Source organism: Salvelinus sp. IW2-2015, unplaced genomic scaffold (genome assembly GCF_002910315.2).
Source record: "Salvelinus sp. IW2-2015 unplaced genomic scaffold, ASM291031v2 Un_scaffold1411, whole genome shotgun sequence".
Classification (NCBI taxonomy): domain Eukaryota; kingdom Metazoa; phylum Chordata; class Actinopteri; order Salmoniformes; family Salmonidae; genus Salvelinus; species Salvelinus sp. IW2-2015.
In genome coordinates, this window is record NW_019942890.1 from 36,644 (window position 1) to 46,922 (window position 10,279).

The window sequence follows — 10,279 nt, forward strand, 5'->3', positions numbered from 1 at the left end:
CTCTACAGCACTTCGAGATATTAGCTGATGTACGAAGCTATATAAAATAAAATTGATTGATTGATTGATTGATACTGACTGAGGAGAAATAACACAACATGTACTGACTGAGGAGAAATAACACAACATACAACATGTTACTGACTGAGGAGAAATAACACAACATACAACATGTTACTGACAGAGGAGAAATAACAGAACATACAAGGTGTTGGTCATCTTCGTATTTTACCTAATGTCTATTTATTTAAACGACAGTAATTACAGTGTTACTGCACAGATACAGAGGGACGTCATGTCTTATTTATTGTCCTAATTCGGATAATCATTGTGAAGCCAAGATTTTATAGTTGATATCATTAGGCGGCAATGCCGGATGTGGCAGGGCTTGCAAACTATAACGGACTACAAAGGTAAACCCAACCGCGAGCTGCCCAGTGACGTGAGCCTACCAGACGAGCAAATTTGTATTTGTATTTATTAGGGATCCCCACTGCTCTTCCTGGTGTCCAAACACATTAAGGTGCTTACATTACATATAAAACAAAAGATAAAACAGTACATCATATAACATTACTATAGCACTACATATCTACAATACAACATGTATAATACCACCATACAATAATATTACAATATACCACCCTTTGCCTTGATGACAGCTTTGCACACTCTTAACTCGGTATTGGTACCCTGTGTATGTAGCCATGTTATTACCTCGTACCCCTGCACATTGACTCAGTACTGGTACCCTGTGTATATAGCCAACTTATCGTTACTCATTGTGTAATAATTATTACTTTTATTATTACGTGTTTTACTTTTCTATTATTTCTCTATTTTCTTTCTCTCTGTATTCACTGACCTCTTCACTGACCTCTCCCTGACCCAGTCTGTAATACATGTTTCAAACAGACCACCATAGTCTCTGTGCCCAAGAACACTAAGGTAACCTGTCTAAATGATTACCGCCCCGCAGCACTCACATCTGTTGTCATGAAATGGTTTGAAAAGCTGGTCCTGGCTCTCATCAACACCATCATCCCAGACTCCCTGGACCCACTCCAATTCACATACCGCCCCAACAGATCCACAGATGACTCAATGTCTATTGCACTCCACACTGCCCTTTCCCACATGGACAAAAGAAACACCTACGCTAGAAAGCTGTTCATTGACTACAGCTCAGTGTTCAACACAAGAGTTCCCTCCAAGCTCATCACTAAGCTAAGGACCCTGGGACTAAACACCTCCCACTGCAACTGGATCCTGGACTTCCTGACGGGCCGTCCCCAGGTGGTAAGGGTAGGCAACAACACATCCGACACACTGGCCCTCAACACGGGGGCCCCTCAAGGGTGTGTGCTTAGTCCGCTTCCTGTACTACCAGTTCCCCCACGAGTGCTTGGCTGAGCACAACTCCAACACCCTCATTAAGTTTGCCCGACGACACGACGGTGGTTGGCCTGATCATCAACGATGATGAAACAGCCTATAGAGAGGTCAGAAACCTGGCAGTGTGGTGCCAGGACAACAACCTCTCCCTCAGCAAGACAAAGGAGCTAATCGTGGACTACAGGAAACAGAGTGCCGAGCACGCCCCCATCCACATCTGTAGTGGATCAGGTTGAGAGCTTCAAGTTCCTCTGTGTCCACATCACTAAGGACCTATCATGGTCCAAACACACCAACACAGTCGTTCAGGAGGCTGAAAATATTTTGCATGGGGCCTCAGATCCTCAAGAAGTTCTACAGCTGCACCATTGAGAGCATCTTGACTGGCTGCATCACCGCCTGGTATGGCAACTACTCGGCACCTGACAAGGCTACAGAAGGTAGTGCATGTGGCCCAGTACATCACTGGGGCCAAGCGCCTTGTCATCCAAGATCTCTATACCAGGCGGTGTCAGAGGAAGTCCCTAAGCATTTTCAAAGAATCCAGCCACCCAAGTCATAGACTGTTCTCTCTGCTACTTTACAGCAAGCAGTACTAAAGCGCCAAGTCTGGGACCAAAAGGCTCCTGAACAGCATCTGCCCCCAAGCCATAAGATATAAAATAGATGGTTAAATAGTTAACCAAATAGCTACCCGACTCTGCAATTTTCTACATTGCAGAATAATAGCGAAGACATCAAAACTATGAAATAACACATATGGAATCATTGTTTTAAACATATCAAAATATATATTTGAGATTTAGGATTCTTCAAAGTAGCCACCCTTTGCCTTGATGACAGCTTTGCACACTCTTAACTCGGTACTGGTACCCTGTGTATGTAGCCATGTTATTACCTCGTACCCCTGTACATTGACTCAGTACTGGTACCCTGTGTATATAGCCAACTTATCGTTACTCATTGTGTAATAATTATTACTTTTATTATTATGTGTTTTACTTTTCTATTATTTCTCTATTTTCTTTCTCTCTGTATTGTTGGGAACGACCTGTAACTAATCATTTCACTGTTAGTCTACACCTGTTGTTTACCAAGCATGTGACAACTAACATTTGAATTGATTTTGATTTACCTTGTGGTTTAGGCCCAGGTAAGGGAGGGCGTGTCTTGAGGGCGGCGGAGGGCACTTCTTGAGGAGTTCCATTCTCATTGTCTCCTCTGTTACAGCCGTGTCCAGCGGGGTGCAGCAGGGTCTCGGGGGGTTGCAGACCCAGTGGCCCGGAGGTTTGAGGGCCGGGGTCTGAGCTTAGGCGAGGGGTCTCTGTCTGGGTGTCTGAGTCGTCGTCGTGGGCCCCGAGGCAAGCACCGTGAGCACCAGGCTCCAGGGATAGGCTCTTAGTCATCAGCCGAGGACTGGAGGAGGACGGGCCTGGGGAGAGAACAGAAAGACAAGTTATAGAGTATACCTCGTACTGGAGGTCGCTGAGTGGGTCACTGAGAGAGAGAAACATAGTCAAGACAATCAATCAAATGTATTTATAAACCACTTTTTACATGAGCAGTGCTTAAACAGAAACCCAGCCTAAAACCCCAAAGAGCAAGCAATGAAGATGTAGAAGCACGGTGTCTATGAAAAACTCCCTGGAAAGGCAGGAACCTAGGAAGAAACCTAGAGAGGAACCAGGGTCAGAGGAACCAGGACATCGGTTTCATAAACGCATACATATACATTATAGAGTATTTAATACTGGACTGGATTGGATGAGGGAGAGGAGGAGACAAGTAGGGACCAGGGCCGTCATCAGAGTTTCATAACATTTAGTTAGCTGCCCAGTTGGCTGCCCAGTTGGCTGCCCAGTTGGCTGTTCAGTTGGCTGCCCAGTTGGCTGTTCAGTTGGCTGCCGAGTTGGCTGTCCAGTTGGCTGCCCAGTTGGCTGCTCCAGTTAGCCTGTCGCAGTTAGCTGTCCAGTTAGCTGCCCAGTTGGCTGTCCAGTTGGCTGTCCAGTTGGCTGCCCAGTTGGCTGTCCAGTTGGCTGTCTCAGTTGGCTGCCCAGTTGGCTGTCTCAGTTGCTGCCCAGTTTGGCTTGTCCAGTTGGCTGCCCAGTTGGCTGCCCAGTTAGCTGTCCAGTTAGCTGCCGCAGTTGGCTGTCCAGTTGGCTGCCCAGTTGGCTGCCCAGTTAGCTGTCCAGTTAGCTGCCCAGTTGGCTGTCAGTTAGCTGTCCAGTTAGCTGTCCAGTTGGTCGTCGCAGTTAGCTGTCTGTTAGCTGCCAGTTGGCTGCCCAGTTGGCTGTCCAGTTAGCTGCCCAGTTGGCTGTCAGTTGGCTGTCCAGTTGGCTGCCCAGTTAGCTGTCCAGTTAGCTGCCCCAGCTTAGTGCGCCAGTTGAGCTGCCAGTTAGCTGCCCAGTTGGCTGTCTAGTTAGCTGCCCAGTTGGCTGTCCAGTTAGCTGCCCAGTTGGCTGTCCAGCATTTGGCCTGTCCAGTTGGCTGCCCAGTTAGCTGTCCAGTTAGCTGCCCAGTTTAGCTGCCCAGTTGGCTGCTCCAGTTAGCTGTCCAGTTAGTCTGTCCAGTTGGCTGCCCAGTTGGCTGTCCAGTTGGCTGTCCAGGTTGCTGCCACTGCCGCAGTTTTGGCTGTCCAGTTGGCTGCCAGTTGGCTGTCAGTTAGCTGCCAGTTGGCTGCCCAGTGGCTGCCAGTTGCTGTCCAGTTAGCTGCCCAGTTGGCTGTCCAGTTGGCTGTCCCAGTTGGCTGCAGTTGGCTGTCAGTTGGCTGCCCAGTTGGAGCTGTCCAGTTAGGCTGCCTATCAGTTTGGTCTGTCCAGTTGGCTGTCCAGTTGGCTGCCCAGTTAGCTGTCCAGTTAGCTGCCAGTTGGGCTGTCCAGTATGCTGTCCCAGTTAGCTGTCCAGTTTGGCTGTCCAGTTGGCTGCCAGTTGGCTGTCCAGTTGGCTGTCTAGTTGGCTGTCTAGTTAGCTGTCCCAGTTAGCTGTCCAGATGGCTGTCCAGTTAGCTGTCCAGTTGGCTGTCTCAGTTGGCTGTCTAGTTGGCTGTCAAGTTAGCTGTCCAGTTAGCTGTCCAGTTAGCTGCCCAGTTGCTGTCCAGTTGGCTGCCCAGTTAGCTGTCAGTTGCCTGCGCCAGTTAGCTGTCCAGTTAGCGTGCCAGTTGCTGTCCAGTTGGCTGTCCAGTTGGCTGCCCAGTTGGCTGTCCAGTTGGCTGTCTAGTTGGCTGTCTAGTTAGCTGTCCAGTTAGCTGTCCAGATGGCTGTCCAGTTAGCTGTCCAGTTGGCTGTCTAGTTGGCTGTCTAGTTGGCTGTCCAGTTAGCTGTCCAGTTAGCTGTCCAGTTAGCTGCCCAGTTAGGCTGTCGTTTGGCTGCCCAGTTGGCTGCCCAGTTAGCTGCCCAGTTAGCTGTCCAGTTGGCTGCCCAGTTGGCTGTCTAGTTAGCTGTCCGTTGCTGTCTAGTTAGCTGTCCAGTTAGCTGTCCAGATGGCTGTCCGTTAGCTGTCCAGTTGGCTGTCTAGTTGGCTGTCTAGTTGGCTGTCCAGTTAGCTGTCCAGTTGGTGTTCAGTTGGCTGTCCAGTTGGCTGTCCAGTTGGCTGCCCGGTTGGCTGTCCAGTTGGCTGCCCAGTTGGCTGTCCAGTTGGCTGTCCTAGTTGGCTGTCCAGTTGGCTGTCCAGTTAGCTGCCCAGTTGGCTGTCCAGTTGGCTGTCTAGTTAGCTGTCCAGTTGGCTGTTCAGTTGGCTGTCCAGTTTGGCTGTCCAGTTGGCTGTCTAGTTAGCTGCCCAGTTTGGCTGTTCAGTTGGCTGCCCGGTTGGCTGTCCGGTTGGCTGTCCAGTTGGCTGTCCAGTTGGCTGTCCAGTTGGCTGTCTAGTTAGCTGCCCAGTTGGCTGTTCAGTTGGCTGTTCAGTTAGCTGTCCAGTTGGCTGTCCAGTTGGCTGTTCAGTTGGCTGCCCGGTTGGCTGTCCAGTTGGCTGTTCAGTTGGCTGCCCGTTGGCTGGTTAGCTGTCCAGTTGGCTGTCTAGTTAGCTGCCCAGTTGGCTGTTCAGTTGCTGCCCGGTTGCTGTCCGGTTGGCTGTCAGTTGGATGTCCAGTTGGATGTTCAGTTGGCTGTCCAGTTGGCTGTCCAGTTGGCTGTCCAGTTGGCTGTCGAGTTAGCTGTTCAGTTAGCTGCCCGGTTGGTGTCCAGTTGGCTGCCCAGTTGGCTGCCCAGTTGGCTGCCGAGTTAGCTGTTCAGTTAGCTGCCCGGTTTGGCTTGTCCAGTTAGCTTGCCGCGTTGGCTGTCCGGTTGGCTGTTCAGTTAGCTGCCCGGTTGGCTGTCCAGTTGGCTGCCCGTTTGCTGCTCCGGTTGGCTGTTCAGTTCGCTGCCTCAGTTGGCTGTTCAGTTAGCTGCCCAGTTGGCTGTCCAAGTTTTGGTCTGCCCAGTATTGGAAAGCTCAGGAAACATCAGGGACGCTCATCGGCGGGGGTAGCCTGGCGGGAAGGAGCTTGGTGCCAGTAACCAAAAGGTTGCTGGATTGAAATATCACCGTTTCCCGGGCGACGCTGATGTCGATAAAGGTAGCCCCCCGATTCAGAGGGTTTGGGTAAATTCGGAAGACACATTTCAGTTGAATGCATTCAGTTGTAGAACTGACTAGGTATCTCCCCTTTTCCTATAGGCCTTGTGTGTGTGTAGAGAAGATTTGCTTTCAATTGCAAGACCAGTAGTGAACCATCGTTCAGGCAGGTGGGGCAGAGCAACAAAAAAAAAGCATTTTGTTATTGTTGCTTGTTTTGCATGTTATTTTGGAATTAATACGTGTCACATATCAGTTTGCAAAATAATGTAAAACATGGCCTCTTTTTTTGCTTTGGTTAGTAAGGCGGCTCCAAAATGTAATTGTTTCAGCCTAGCTCGGTGCTTTCCAGCGGAAATACGGAGTGAGGGGTTGGTAATGTTCTCCAGTTGCGCCGTGATTGGCTCAGTGTTCTGTCACTCATGGAGACACTACGTCACCGCCAAGTCTAAGGGTAGAGCTAGAGAAATTCAAGCCCCTTGGGTGCTGCCATAGAGTTACATTAGAAGTGCCCATCCAAGAAGGCTCAAGGTCATTGGCCACAGATAAAATGAAGTCAAATCACGTTATATCTACAGCAGCTTTGATTGGACTGATTATGTCAACATCATATTTTCACAATCTTAGCTGGCAGTCATCATCATGAATCAAGTCGACAATCTACTAGCAAATCCTTTTTAATCCTTGTCATATGAAGAGAAATAATGAAGGGAAATTATAGATAAAACGTATCGGTGCTCATGGACCATTGGACATAAACATTACACAACAAGTTGGAAATCACAAATTCAACAATGAGTGGTTTGGATGGAATCAGTGGCAAACTGCAAGTGTTGCAAAGCATCACTAGCCTGCTATTCAGTGGAGTGGGTGTGTGGTCCAAGCCTGGGTTTAAGGGTCTCTTTTTCCAAGCTTAAAAGGATAAACAGGCAACATTGGCCGTGCTGTCAATCCAGCATGACTTCTGCCGCTTTCAAAACAACTGGAATCTCGGAACTGGGAAATCTCAGGCTTCAGTGAGTTCCAGAAAACGGGGTACTTTGCCCACAAAGGACTGTCGCACCACCTTCCTGTTCAAGTGAGCACAGCACAACAAGGTGAGTCCAATTTTTTGGGGTATGTTGCTGCATAAATTATGTAATATGCCAGGGAGATATGTATACTGTAGCTAAGAAAGTAATACTAAGTGTGTGTTGTGTAGTAAGCTGTTAGTAGCCCATGTGCCTCACCATAATAATTTGGTCCCTTTCCCTCTCATTACTCAAATCAAATCAAATGTTATTTGTCACATGCACCGAATACAACAAGTGTAGACCTTACAGTGAAATGCTTACTTACAAGCCCTTAACCAACAATGCAGTTTTAAGAAAAATACAGACAAAAAATAAAACATAAAATGTAACAAATAATTAAACAGCAGCAGTAAAGGCTATATACAGGGTGTTACGGTACAGAGTCAATGTGGAGGCTATATACAGGGTGTTACGGTACAGAGTCAATGTGGAGGCTATATACAGGGTGTTACGGTACAGAGTCAATGTGGAGGCTATATACAGGGGGTACCGGTACAGAGCCAATGTGTGAGGGCACCGGTTAGTCGAGGTAATTGAGGTAATATATACATGTAGGTAGAGTTATTACACCTCCAATTGACTCAAATGATGTCAATTAGCCTATCGGACACTTCTAAAGCCATGACATAATTTTCTGGAATTTTCCAGCTGTTTAAAGGCACAGTCAACTTAGTGTATGTAAACTTCTGACCCACTGGAATTGTGATACAGTGAATTATTGTCACGGCCTGACCTTAGAGATCCTTTTGAAGTCGGAGGCTGGCTGGGGGCTAATGACTTCCACATGACCACTAAATACATGTCAGAGAGAGAGAGAAGGAGGGTGGAGAGAATGAGAGAGGGGGGAAAGGAGAGATAGAGAGAAAGGAGGGTGAGAAGAATGAGAGAGGGGGGGGAAAGGAGGAGAGAGAGAAAGGAGGGTGGAGAGAATGAGAGAGGGGGGAGAAGGAAGAGAGAAAGGGAGAGAGAGAGAGAGAGAGAGAGGATGATACAGGACAGCTCTCTTCTTTTCTCCTAGTTGTCCTCGTTGTTGTTGTTGTTTATCAACGGTCTCATTGTGTTTCTCATCTGATTGGTTGTAATCAGAGTTAGATTCTGGAGGGCCTTATGGCTCCCCCACATACAGATGCATTCTTACATCCGCTGCACAAAATACCTGCCGAATGAAAATGTTACATAATAACACTGAAGATCTACTCCTCTATAGATCTAGATCGGTTCAATCAGAACCTCAATCAGTATCGGTTCAATCGAACCTCAGTCAGTATCGGTTCAATCAGAACCTCAGTCACTATCGGTTCAATCAGAACATCAGTCACTATCGGTTCAATCAGAACCTCAGTCAGTATCGGTTCAATCAGAACCTCAGTCACTATCGGTTAAATCAGAAACCTCAGTCAGTATCTGTTCAATCAGAACCTCAGTCAGTATCTGTTCAATCAGAACTCAGTCAGTATCTGTTCAATCAGAACCTCAGTCCATATCGGTTCAATCAGACCTCAGTCAGTATCGGTTCAATCAGAACCTCAGTCAGTATCGGTTCAATCAGAACTTCAGTCAATATCGGTTCAATCAGACCTCAGTCACTATCGGTTCAATCAGAACCTCAGTCAGTATCTGTTCAATCAGAACCTCAGTCAGTATCGGTTCAATCAGAACCTCAGTCAGTATCTGTTCAATCAGAACCTCAGTCAGTATCGGTTCAATCAGAATCTCAGTCAATATCGGTTCAATCAGAACCTCAGTCACTATCGGTTCAATCAGAACCTCAGTCAGTATCGGTTCAATCAGAACCTCAGTCAGTATCTGTTCAATCAGAACCTCAGTCAGTATCTGTTCAATCAGGTTCCATTTGGTGCGCAGTATGTCTAGTGTGTAGGTGTGAGTGTGTAGGGAATAGGGTTCCATTTGGTACGCAGTATGATTTATTTATTAGAAAACACAAAGACTTCAAGCTGTCGATGCTGTTCTGTTCTGTTCTGGTTTATTTCTGTTGTCCAGCTATTTATATCCTCATCATGACAAGATTGTCTTCTAACATGAGTGTGTGGTGTGTGTGTGTGGTGTGTGTGTGTGTGTGTGTGTGTGTTGTGTGTGTGTGTGTGTGTGTGTGTGTGTGTGTGTGTGTGTTTCTGCTCTTCTCCCTTAATCATTAGCTTGTCTGCTAAGAAGCCCTAACTGACCACTACACGATGAGAGCTGTGATGAAGAGACGAGCCTCTCCAACTCGAACTGCATCTGTGGTTTGTTCCAAAGCATTGGGAATGTACCAGTCAAAAGTTTGGACACATCTAGTCACATTGGCTACGCGGGCTATCTGCATTGTGTCCCACCACCTGCCAACCCATCTTTTTACGCTACTGCTACTCTCTGTTCATCTATACTGTATGCATAGTCACTTTAACCATACCTACATGTACATACTACCTCAATTAGTCCGACTAACCGGTGTCTGTATATAGCATTTATGTTACCTCATTCATTTGTTTATAAAAACGGTATAACCATAGTATAAAGTGTATTACACAGTTGGCCTATAGCTTACAGTTAGTCCTATAGCTTACAGTTAGTCCTATAGCTTACAGTTAGGCCTATAGCTTACAGTTAGTCCTATAGCTTACAGTTAGTCTATAGCTTACAGTTAGGCCTATAGTTTACAGTTAGTCCTATAGCTAACAGTTAGTCCTATAGTTTACAGTTAGTCTATAGCTAACAGTTGTCCTATAGCTTACAGTTAGTCATATAGCTAACAGTTAAGCATATAGCTTACAGTTAGTCCTATAGCTTACAGTTAGTCCTATAGCTTACAGTTAGTCTATAGCTTAGTTAGTCCTATAGCTTACAGTTAGTCCTATAGCTAACGTTAGTCCTATAGCTACAGTTAGTCCTATAGCTTACAGTTAGTCCTATAGCTTACAGTTAGTCCTATAGCTTACAGTTAGTCCTATAGCTTACAGTTAGTCCTATAGCTAACAGTTAGTCCTATAGCTAACAGTTAGTCCTATAGCTTACAGTTAGGCCTATAGCTTACAGTTAGTCCTATAGCTTACAGTTAGTCCTATAGCTTACAGTTAGGCCTATAGCTTACACGTTAGTCCTATAGCTACAGTTAGTCCTATAGCTTACAGTTAGGCCTATAGTTTACAGTTAGTCCTATAGCTTACAGTTAGGCCTATAGTTTACAGTTAGTCCTATAGCTTACAGTTAGTCCTATAGCTTAACAGTTAGTCCTATAGCTTACAGTTAGTTCCCTAATACGGCTT

At 46.6% G+C, this 10,279-nt stretch overlaps 1 pseudogene; it reads right to left on the reverse strand.

Annotated features, from left to right (window-relative positions):
* LOC112070741 (FYVE, RhoGEF and PH domain-containing protein 1-like) overlaps nucleotides 1-10,279 on the reverse strand; it is a 122,686-nt pseudogene that overhangs the window by 29,947 nt on the left and 82,460 nt on the right.